At 41.0% G+C, this 12,103-nt stretch overlaps 2 long non-coding RNA genes across 2 annotated transcripts; both read left to right on the top strand.

Annotated features, from left to right (window-relative positions):
• The first annotated feature begins 1,848 nt into the window (after nt 1-1,848).
• LOC141026677 (uncharacterized) lies at nt 1,849-2,734 on the top strand. Its single transcript, XR_012189026.1, has 3 exons — nt 1,849-2,018; nt 2,133-2,234; nt 2,337-2,734. It is a non-coding gene; the product is annotated as an uncharacterized lncRNA (long non-coding RNA).
• A 2,778-nt stretch (nt 2,735-5,512) lies between these two features.
• On the top strand, nt 5,513-9,392 carry LOC123495174 (uncharacterized). Its single transcript, XR_006667385.2, has 2 exons — nt 5,513-5,893; nt 5,982-9,392. It is a non-coding gene; the product is annotated as an uncharacterized lncRNA (long non-coding RNA).
• Nucleotides 9,393-12,103: the final 2,711 nt, after the last annotated feature.

The following is a 12,103-nucleotide window of genomic DNA, read 5'->3' as shown; positions in this document are numbered from 1 at the left end:
GAGATGCCGAAACTGCCCCCGAAGCTACACCGCCATCTCAGCGTAGAAGCAGCGTGGCTTCCACCGAGCTGCCTCAGCTGGAGCATGCGGCTACTCCTAGCTATCCCGTGGATGCTATCACGGAGTCTCAACATTGCCACCTTATGGCGGAATGGCAGAACTTGAAAGTCAAGGCGGCTGTTGGCTCTGTTTTACCTACTGAACCCGGCGCAACCTACCACTGCCGGCAGATTCCAGATGGATATGCTAGGGTGATGGTGGATGAAATACCGGAGGGATTTGAGGACCTCCAGCTTGACCACCCTACCGGTGAAGGGGAGACTCGGCTGGGTTTAGGTCTAAAGACTCCATGCCTATGGCGGAAGGAGCTCATCAAGCTTCCGAACTGGACGGCTCCGGCGAGTAAGGGCACTCCGCCTCCTCCTCCGGCGAGTGACCAGGGCACTCAGCCTCCTTCTCCGGCGCGTGGCAGCACTCCGCCTCCTTCTCCGCCAGTGCCGGCGCGCCAGAGCAGCCAGCCTCCTCCTTCTCCGCCTCGTCAGCAAGGGCGGAAGAGACCCGCCGCTGCTGCGGCTGCTCCGGCGCGTCGTAGTCCTTCTCCTCCGCCTCGTAAGCAAGGAAAGAAGACAGCCGCAGCCGCTTCGTCTGCTCTGCCGGCGTCTAGCAGTACAGCTTCCAGAGGCGGGAGGCAATACAGATTCGGTCCTTCTCTGAAGACTCCAGAGAAGTTCCATATGAGAGGACCGAGGAGGAGAACGCGAAGATCGTGCGAGCCGAAGTGAAGAACTTCTTTGAAGGGGTCAAAGCAAAGAAACATCCACCTCCGGAGGAGAAGGTAGATCCGGTGAAAGCAAAGCGCACTCTGGCTGCCCTGACAAAACCACCAAAGTCTCCGCCAAAAGGCAACTATGAGCGCGTTCTTGCAAAGGCATATGCCGAAGCGGAGCGGTCGGGAAGTACTGTCAGTGATAAAAGGATGAAAGAATGACGAGCTGGGAAAAAATTGCCCAGCTCGGCGAACAAGAGAACCAATCGTGCCCCCCGCTCAAGGTGTCAAAAGACATCATCGCTAATGATCCGGGTATGGTGCCCGGTTATACCGATCTTGGAGATTACCTGCCCGACGATGTACATTATGAAATCATGGAGGTGGACGAACACAAATACCATTACGGGAAGCCTCTCGTCAAAGATGTCAAATCTCTAAGCACGATGATGCGAAGACTACATGATTGGTACATGAAAACCTGCAGAGAGTCTGATGGGATGAGTACTTTAACGCTGAGAGTTAAACCGGAGCATGACCTCGTTGGAATTGAACTGCTGAATGTTCCATTTGAGGATTTCTTCCAGTTTTACAATCTAATGTCCCTCGATAAAACAACGATCACTTGCTACTGTCTGTAAGTAGTACTACTTCTGTCATTAAGTCTCTCTATATAGGTCAGCTCTTTCATTGCATGTATTTATACTTATCCTCACTATATTATGCAGATTGAAGATCGCCGAATTGAAGAAAAGACAAATCGGTGATATTGGGTTCATTAACACAAATCTCATAGATGATTATCAGGTTAAATTTCATGCCAAAGAAGCCGAGGCCAACTTGCTACAATCGTTGGTAATAAATCAAAACAAAGATATAATACTCTTTCCTTACAACTTCAAGTGAGTGTTACTGTCTTCTGCATATTCGGTTTCCCTTTATTAGTCCAGGTTATGGTAATGTAATTGATGACTTATGCATGCATGCGCAGCTTCCACTATATTCTCCTAGAGATTAAGCTTGAGCCGGGAGTAGTAACCGTCTTAAACTCGAGACGAAAAGATCCCCAGGACTATGCGAACATGACTCAAATGCTCCAGAAGTAAGTTAAATCAATCATTATCCACCATATCAGCAACTTTGTTCATTTCCTGATATCAAGTAATTGTTTTCTTTGTCTGGCAGGGTTTGGAGAAAATTCACCTCAAAAGCCCCGGGACTGCCGAACCAGCTGCAATTTAGACACCCAAAAGTAAGTACTATAGTAGCATGTTCCGCGCATCTCCTAGTGATTCAAGCGCTAGTTTGATCAATACCATTTAGCATGCTTGCTTATCAGTTTGATTGACCTCTATTTCTTGTAAAGTGGTTGTGGCAGCAACCCGGGAATAATTACTGTGGATACTACATTTGCGAGTCCATCCGCTACCATACCTGTGAGCGGGGCTACACTGAAGAACAATATGAAGTGCGTAAGCAATAATATTCACAATTTTATTTTATTACCATAATTTTGTTGAGTTTCATTTATTCATATATATATATGTATTGACCCCCTTCGTCAAATTAGATTTTTCGGAAGCGGGATGAACTCCTAGCACCAGATCGTATGCGAGGAATTCAAGAGGAATTGGCGGCATTCTTCCTTGACCACGTGATCGCTGAAAACGGAGAATACTATGTGGACCCTGTGTTCCTACAATATAATTAGGAGATTGTATTGTAAGAGATAATTATTGTATATATGTAGCCGGTAGTGTCGGATAGATATACGAGAACTTGTTGTTCGACCAATATCTCGGAGAAGGAGAGGTGGTCGATATCACTTCTCTCTGTATGCATATATATATGTTCATGACGATCTTCTGTTTCCTTCATTTATTTACTAGCTAGCATGTCTACTCCTCTCCATACGTATATAGTATGTAGCGTCGACAAAGCACGGAGATAAGAGAGGACACTTCTCTCTATTAATTAGCTAGCTAACACAATATATGAAACACCTAAATTAACCCCCCCAAACCCCTAAACCATCCCCTTTCAAAAAAAAACAAAAACCTCAGCTCCTGCCAGGTGCTGACACGTGGATGCCTATTGATCCCGGTTGGTGGCACCAACCGGGACCAAAGGCCCTCCTACCTGGGCTCCCCGCACCGGCCACATGGACGACCTTTAGTCCCGGTTCGTGTAAGAACCGGGACTAAAGGGCTAGGGCATTAGTAACGACCCTTTAGTCCCGGTTCCAGAACCGGGACTAAAGGCCCTTATGAACCGGGGTAAAAGCCCCTTTTCCTACTAGTGATGATAACTTATGCAAAAACACCGCGGGGACTTTGACCCAGGGAAAACATACACTCGGTTAATTCTGTGTAAATATCATCGTAATATAGGGACCGCGGACTTGATAAATTATGCGCAAACACCATGGTAATTTTGACCGGGGATTTTTTTTGTTAAGATACAAAACGCCGTTAACTTATGTGTAAATAGGATAATAATTTACGCTCCGCGGGCTTGATAGCGTATGTACAAACATCACGATAACTTTGATCCCGAGGGGGTGGCTATAAATAACATGGTCCCAGTAATTTTTTTGTAAATAACATGGTAATATAAGCACCGCATAAGTGACAATTTATATACAAAACATCATGCTAACTTTTTAACCCGGAAAAAAAGTTGTTGAAAAACATACTCTCGCTAATTTATGTGTAAATGGTATGGTAATATACGTCCCGCATACCTGATAACTGACATACGAAATACCGCGGTAACATTGATCAAGGGAGGAAATTTGTTCAAAAACATACCCCGGTAATTTATGTGAAAATAGCACGGTAATATACAAACCGCATACATGATAACTTACGTATAAACACCGCGGTAACATTTTTTACGAAGGGGAAAAGTTGTTGAAAAACATACACACGGTAACATGTGTGTGAATATCATGATAATATACGAAGTGCAGGTCTGATAACATGTGTATAGACACCTCGGTAACATTGACGAAAGAGGAAAAAGTGGTTGAAAAACATACCCTCGGTAACTTATGTGCAAATAGCATTGGTAATATATCAACCGAAGATCTGATAACTTATGTAAAAACACTGCTGTAACTTTTGACCTTGGGAGAACAAGTTAGAGGAAAAGATTACGCCGTAACTTATGTGTAAATGGAATGGTAACACACAAACAGAAGACTCGATAATTTTTGCACAAACACCATGGTAACTTTTGATCTAGGAGGAAAAAAGTTGTTGAAAAAAATTACCCCGGCAACTTATGTGTAAATAGCATGGCAATATACGAACCGTAAACTTGATAAGTATATGTGAACACCGCGGTACTTTTTGAAATATAGGATCTAGTATGTGGAAACTTCATGTTTTTGTCACCCGCTTTTCGTATGCCACCAGGCTTCCTCTCAAAATCATACTCCTAATAACCTACCCTCAAAACATGATGATAACTTTCACCAGGGAAGGGGAGTTGTTCAAACATACCCCCCCCCCTCCTCCCCCACGGTTAAACTTTGTGCAAAGTTACCATGGTACACATGTTATTGTTATTGTGCTTCTGACGCTATAGTTATCGACCTTCGCATGATATATTTACCAGCTTTATTATGTCAATTTTTTGGTTACCAAGGTGTTAATATTAAAGAAATCATGATGCACATGTCATAGTTATCATGCTGCTCATGCCAAAGTTATCAAGGCTAAAATTAACCTTTTTGTGTACATGGTAGAAAGAAGAAGGATTCAAGTTATGTTATTTACATATTGAGGATAACAAGTTAGGATGATTGAGTTGGTTATTGGGTGTAGTGACTAATTAGTAGACCTGGGTTCAGGTCTCCTTGTGAGTGCTTTATTTCTTTTTCTTTTCCACCTACACTAACTCGCATAAAACCAGGAAAGATAAGAAACCCGATATGAAAAAAAATTGGTGAAAGCATTCACAACTCGGTCAAAGGGGAGCGATCGAGCCAACTGGCCTCAACGCTCGATCGAGCAGGATACCGACCGAAGGAGAGCGATCGAGCAGGCAGGTTGCCTTCTAATGGTCGGTAATTTTCCTAACGGCCACACATGTGCCAGTTATCACTGTCCTTCGTATATATATAGTGATCGAGCAGGCAGGTTGCCTTCTAATGGTCGGTAATTTTCCTAACGGCCACACATGTTATATATAGTGATGCTATTCATCACCCAGGGTGCAAAATAAGTTATTCTTCACCCGAGGTAACCTTACGACTATTTCATAATTAAATTACATTTGGAATTCAAATAGTAACATTCCTATTGATTCACTACGTAAAATTTGGCATAAAAAATAAATATATAGGTCATAAGACAAGAACATTTACAGTTTATGTGTATTTTACACTATGTTTTTACATTTGTAATTTTACATAACATCAAATATTTTTTACGACGATTATATATTTTATTACGGTCTGTTTTTACGTCAGAAATAAGACATAACTTACGGAACGTAAAATTACGGTGCATTGATGGTAACATAGAGTGGGGTGAGGAATAGCTATTTCTCACCCAGGGTGACGAATATATATATATATATATATATATATATATATATATATATATATATATATATATATATATATATATAGAAAGTCTATTAGACACCTAGGGTGAAGAATAATTTCCTCACCCTCGTCAACCGACCCAGCCAAAGTTTCATTGCTCCCGATCCCACCGCACCCCATCGGCCCATCCTGGCTCCTCTGTCGTAACCTTTTGTCCCTGTTGGAGGTAATTTTACATCGATGTTACAGCGCCCACGCCTCTGAATGTCACACGTCGTGGGATGGATGGAGTAGAAAAAAAAAGTGGTCCAGGGATTACAAGCCAGCCACATCCCAGTTTTATTCTGGTTAGATAATGAGAGCGGTTCCAGCGGCGGCGACTGGGCTCGACTGTGTGATGGTCAACGCCTCAACGGGGCAGCCGGGATGGCGTGGTGAGCGGCGGCTGGCCTCGGTCGCTGTGGTGGATGATCGGAAGCATAGTTTGCGGAGGCGGCGCTATTGTGGCAGTGGCGGTCACCTCAGATCCTCCATGGCTGGCGCGACTCCCGTGACTTCCTCTCCCTCGGCTCGTAAGGTTCCCGTTCCTTCCATCCCCCAACTCTCTTTTTTCATTGTCTTTGATTCCTCCCTCTGAATGCTGACCCCATTATGGAGGAGGCCACCACGCCATGAGCGCAAGGACTGACATGGGATTGATTCGGGGGCGTGAGAAACTGCTGCATTGGCCTCGCGGTTCGGCCGTGTACGGTCTGGCGGCAGACGACAGCGTCGTAGCGGTATGACGCCGGGCGGCCGGGGGACCATTTGGAGCTGAAGCGGTGGGTTAGAGGAGTGCCAGATTGGATAGGATACATGGCCTTCATTTTTGCAACATGGATTTGTTAGTGTTCGTAACTTTCCCAATTTTCTGATGTTGATTTCCGAGATCTGGAGAGTTTGATCTAAACTAAAGAATTATTTACCTGGCCCAATAAATTCCCCGATGCAGGGTGTAGCTCTGTTACAGACTACCAGCTCATACCTTAAATACAAGTATGTTGATCAAATCCTGTTTTTACTTTATCCGCCTCATTCTTTGTTTGGGCACCTCTCTATATAGATTCATCTATGTGTTTGATTGTTGTATTCACAGAAACAATTGTGTACGAGAGATTAATTTATGCGTCGTTTGAAATTCAATTTTAGGGCTAGTAAGAAAAGGCATTTTTTTAGTACTTATCAGTGCGAGTAGTTGTTTTGTTTTTCTTTTCTTAGTAAGTTTATACAAAATTTTGAGTTACAATTTACAGTCAGTGTTCTTCGGCAGGTACGGCAGGTATATAGCATGTACTTAGCCAATACATCTGGGTGGGCAAGCTCACTGCACAGTTGAACTTGTAGCAACCTTGATATGTATTAGTAGCACTATTTGTGCTGATACACCAACTTTCCTTTGTTGAAGGGTATGCTCTTTCCTATTTTTCTTAAATTTCATTTGAACACATTTGAATTGGCCATGCTATTATGAAAACATAGCCTTATTTCAGTTTGTTGAAATTTATCTAGAAACAACTTGGCCTATAGTTGCGTGGGTTATTATCAAAAAAAATTTACTCGTTTTTAACTAGTTTTCTTATAGAAGTTTGTCAGAAGATAGGAGCTATCCAGCTTTGTTGGGCAACTTTTTAAGATTGACGTTGATGTTCTAACCTCCGTATTGCACTATGTTTTCTTCTCAGATCATAGATCAATTGGGAGCTTTTCTCCCCTGCCAAAGTAACTACTATAGATTTATAGACACATATGCTTCCCCTACGATGAATGTCAGTTGAACGAAAAATGCATTCATCTTGTGTGTAGTTTTTGGAACCAGTGAATTATTTGGACATATTTGCACTTGAAAGGACTGGATGCATATATGCTGGTACTGAAAAGGGGTACATTGTACTGATTTTGTCCAACATGCATGCAAATCTTTCAGACTATATTTTCCAGTCATGTTTTTTTAATTAATTTTCCCTAGCATAAACCCAACTTTCTATGTTTATGTGTTTCAGCCGTAATAGTTTACTAGGTATGAATCATCAGTTAATCCATCTCGGTGTTCTCTTAACAAAGGATTGCATGCTATTGAGCTTGGCTCAACTACCGATGGCACAGATATTCCTTTCTTTTTTCCCAATGGTGGTTGATTTGCTTCTTCCATGGAGGCCTGTGTTTTGTTAATTGTCTATTAGCCAGTTAGAGAAGTAGTGGCAATCAATGTATATTTCAATTCTTGTATCTTGTCTGGATAGCTTCAGACATACTTAGCTCTCTTGTGTTTCAAGGAAATGAATGTTGCTAGTCAAAAGAAGTGATGGACTAGGTACTAAGTATGTATTACCCGATTTTACTATATTGCGAGTTACATAGAATATTTTGCTTGTGCCTGGTCGATTGCTTGCTTCTCTACACGCATATGCTTGTACTGGCAGTGATTTTTTCAGGCACATTATTGCAGCAGGCTGGTTGGTTTGATTTGGTGTTGTGTGCTTGATTTCTCCATTTGCTGGTCAGGAGTGGACAAGGTGTAAATACCTGTTACCTCTAGAAAGATCCAAGGGTTGTTGGTATACTTTTTTTAGGTCATATAGTTGGTTGTTTTATCCTTTTGAATGATTACAGGTTAAGAAACATACTAGCATCCCCTACAAAAAAGAAAAGAAAAAGAATACTAGCATAGAAGGCAGAAGTCGGACATGCCTCAGTTCTGAAGATTATGAAGCTCCAGATAGAAGTATTGTTTTTTTTTTTGAAACAAGGCAAAAGATTTGCCATTTCATTGATTAAGAAGAAGAGTATTGTGAGCAAACAATGAAGTCATGTACATCAAACTGCAACTTTGAAAGATAGTTACCGTGAATGCTTCAGAGCACATGTGGACTCCAAAATCTATGGTGTCAATGTTGTGAAGATATTGGAATGTTCCATGTTTGGGACTTTCAGAACGTATGATATGCCGGTGTGGCAAATTTCCAGAGATATTTAGGAAACCTAGTTATTTGATTCTGCTGTTACAAAATAACCTTGAGAGAATCCCCATAGTTTGCAAATATTCGTGGAATTCTCACTGCAACAAAGAGAAGACCTACACCTGCAATGCCGGCGTGACAGCAAAGTGGCTAATCTTGTTTCTTGTGTAAAGTAACGCAACTGGCGTTACTCTGTAGAGCTTCATGTTGTGAGAATAGTTCCAAGTTGGCCGTGTGATTTGGTTTACATTTTTGGTTGCGTGCCGGTGTACAAAATAAAAGATGGCATTATGAAGTATTTTACATTTAATCCATGGACCGTGCATTGGTGACATTTTCTGTACGTTGAACATCTTTATTTCACATCGCTCCCAAATTTGTAACGTTCTTTCGTCGGCTTCAAATTTCTTACGTTCTTGTTTGTAGAATTAGTGTGTGTTGTATCCATGCACATGCCAAGATGGCGGCGCTCTCTACGGATCAGCCGGCCGAGTGACATGGTGGACGACGACGACCCGGAGAAGCATCCTGCCGCCGGCCGAGCGACGGGCTGGACGATGGCAACCTGGAGAAGCATCTTGCCTCTCTCTTCGTAGTGCACTCTATCATCATTTCTTCGGAGTTGGCTGGGAGATTTTTTTTGTTATAAAAAAAGATGACAGATGATAGAGGAAAATGCAATAGAGATCTTATAGACAGAGGTAATTTAAGTAGTCTATCCACAGTAAAATTACGTTGCACGCAAAACAAAGCAAAACCGGATGGGTTGCTCGGATGCACGATATGTAACTTACCTCCATGCATCTTGTAAAATTACCTTCAAAGCCTTTTTACTTACGGTAGTTTTAGCCGGACATGCTCCTTCCTCCACAATGTAATTTTACCTTAGAGTGTGCCATGCGTGCCTGTAGATGCATGGACAGGGTGACGAATAGCGCGACCCTATATTCATCCTAGCAGCCGGTGGTAGTTACCCCACATATCTCATATACTATATATATATATGTGTGTGTGTGTGTTGTCACAAAAATTTATATCAAAATACAAAACATTGCACCAGATACAAAAAAGAAAATTTGGCCATCCATGCACGTTATTTACTTGAAAAATTGATCAAAAAAAAACATAGAATCAGAAATAGAAAAGAAATGTTATTTAAACTAGCACAGTTTCCCCAAACCCTTCAAGCGACCTCCTATAGCGCGCATATGGCGCTGGTTGTCGCGCAAACGCAAATCCAGAAGCTCCACGCCACTCCTCTGGCCGGCCCATCTATTCCATTCCAAACAATTCTGACTATGTACAATGCATGCAATTTTTTCTGCCGCCATATCGTTTTTTAGCTGGTTTTAGTATTCGGTCATTTGCTATAAAAGTACTTTCTAAACATTTGAAAAATATATTCAAGAATACTTTTTTCGAATTTGAAAAAAATCGCAATGAATATATTGACTTTGATAATGTTTACGAATTCTTTTTTTGCGGGAAAAAGTTTCTTAATTCAAATTCATTAAATATTCCAAATAATATTTGCAGATTCGAAAAATGTATGTGGGCATAAAACATGTCCATGAATTTGAAAATTCACGAATTAGAAAAATGTTTGCAAATTTCACAAATGTTTCAAAAAAATGATCGAATTTTCAAACAATGTTCACGAATTTTTACAAATTGTTTAAAAATAAAGAATTTTAGAGAAATAAAATAATAATCAGAAATGTTAAAAATTGTTCGCAACATGTAAAAAACATTCATGAACTAAAAACTATAAGCAAATTATGAAAAACATGAATTCATAAATTGTTTGGGGATTTGAAATATTTGGATTTAAAGAAAATCATGGTTACACAAAATTGTCATGAATTGAAAATTTGTTCATAAAACATGCAATTTTCAGGAAACAAAATATACTCAGGAATTCAAAAAATGTTTTTATTTAGAAAATGCACGTTGATTGAGAAGTAGAAAAAATAAAAAAGAGAAAGGAAAAAAGAAATCAGAAGAAATCATGAAGAAATCCAGTAGAAAAAAAGACAATGAAAAAACGGTTCGGGGAAGGTTTTTAGGAAAAGTAGCACCTTCCCTCAATGGTTGGGAATCATAAACAAGATGGGCCGGCCCAATATGGCACTAGAGCAACTAACTCACGGGTATCCCTAGATGCATGCAAGGGTTTCGTTAAGGGCTGTCGCCGCCGCTAGGAAGTATTTGGTCCCCTCTCCTTCGGCTGCCATCTTGGCGATGAGAGGTGGGGGACCTCACATATTCAAGAGTTATATGTTCTTCGTCATCATCTAGTGATCATCATATTTTGTGAGAATAAATTTACTCTTTTCTTTTGGCGGTGCCATGAGCTTCGTGAGTTTTCTATCCTTGCATATCTCTGGTGAGTTTATGTTGGTGTGTCAAACTTTTTGTTGGTTTCATTATTTATGGAGTTGAAATCTTTCATCGGCACCATGGTGAAGATATTCTGATTCGACGGCATGCACTTGTAGGGGATCATCCCCGGCCCAAGTACGTTCAGTAATCAAGGCTTCACATGTGTTTCGATGGGCAACTCAAGGCGCTTTAAAAATTCATTAATGATATTGTTCGTGCGGGTGAAAGAGCAGAACATCGTTGCTCCAGTCCAATTGCAGCCTTTTTACCGAAGTCTTTGGAGTATTTCTTCTAGCAGAGCCTGATACCGCGAAGAAGGAGTTTACAAAAGATTTTATTGTAATTCTTAGTCATAAGACTTATTCTATATTTTCTTGAATCTTAAATTCAAGTCAGTGTACCTGTAATTGTTATGAGTATAAACAAAACTACAAGTGTTTCTAAAAAAACTGAGGGGTACCCCTTGAAGGAGCTCCTCAAGGGTCACTTTTTGTGGGCTGAGAGCGCGTCACTTGACATGCTCTCAACCGTTGCCGCGTGTCGCGTGCTGGGTGCTTCCTCGGGATTTTTTTTCTTTGCGCGTTTTCCAACGTAAATGGTTTTTTTGGCTTGCAGTTTTTGCCTAGTTTTCCCGAGTTTTTGGAGAAAACAAAATTCAAATTTTTTTGTGCGAATAAAACACATTTTTTCTTCCGGGAGAGGCACAAATTTTCTTCTCGCGGGGGCACAGGTTTGATTCTGCGAGAGACACAATTGTGCCTCTTGAAAAGGGAATAACCGTGATTTTTTTCTTCTTCCACGAGAGACACGGTTTTGCTTCTTGTGGAGACAAAGGTTTGCTACCACGATAGGCACACTGTGCCTCTCAGAAAAGAAAAAAAATGAGTTTTTTCTTCTTCTCGTGGAGGCATAAGTTTGCTTCCGCGAGAGGAACAGTTGTGCCTCTCATAAAGGAAAAAAACACATATTTTCTTGCTTCCACGAGAGCCAAAGATTTGCTTCTCGTGGAGGCACAAGTTTGCTTTCACGAGAGGTACATATTTGCTTATCGTGGAGGCACATGAGATGGCGAGGTTTAGTTTTGATAATAAGTCAGATGGTCTTCTTCCTAATAGTGTTCCGCACTACATGGTGTTTGTTGTAAGGAATGATTGTATGAGCATTTTAATTGATTGTAATACGTGGAGGGCTTTTTCAAAAAAAATGCGTGTACCTTCAACATCATGGAAGACTCAATATTCGCCTTCCGCTTCAGCAACTTTCTAGATGAGATTCATCTATGTATTTATCTTCTATGGTGCTATTTTTAAAATGTTTTAGACGTTTCATGTGAAATTTGGTGCTTGTGTATGGTGGTGTATGAACTATATAGTATTGTGATGTCAATTATATAATCCCGACACG

This window comes from Aegilops tauschii, chromosome 7 (genome assembly GCF_002575655.3).
Source record: "Aegilops tauschii subsp. strangulata cultivar AL8/78 chromosome 7, Aet v6.0, whole genome shotgun sequence".
Classification (NCBI taxonomy): domain Eukaryota; kingdom Viridiplantae; phylum Streptophyta; class Magnoliopsida; order Poales; family Poaceae; genus Aegilops; species Aegilops tauschii.
Note: the sequence above shows the minus strand (reverse complement) of the source record. Positions and strands in the feature narration are given on the sequence as shown.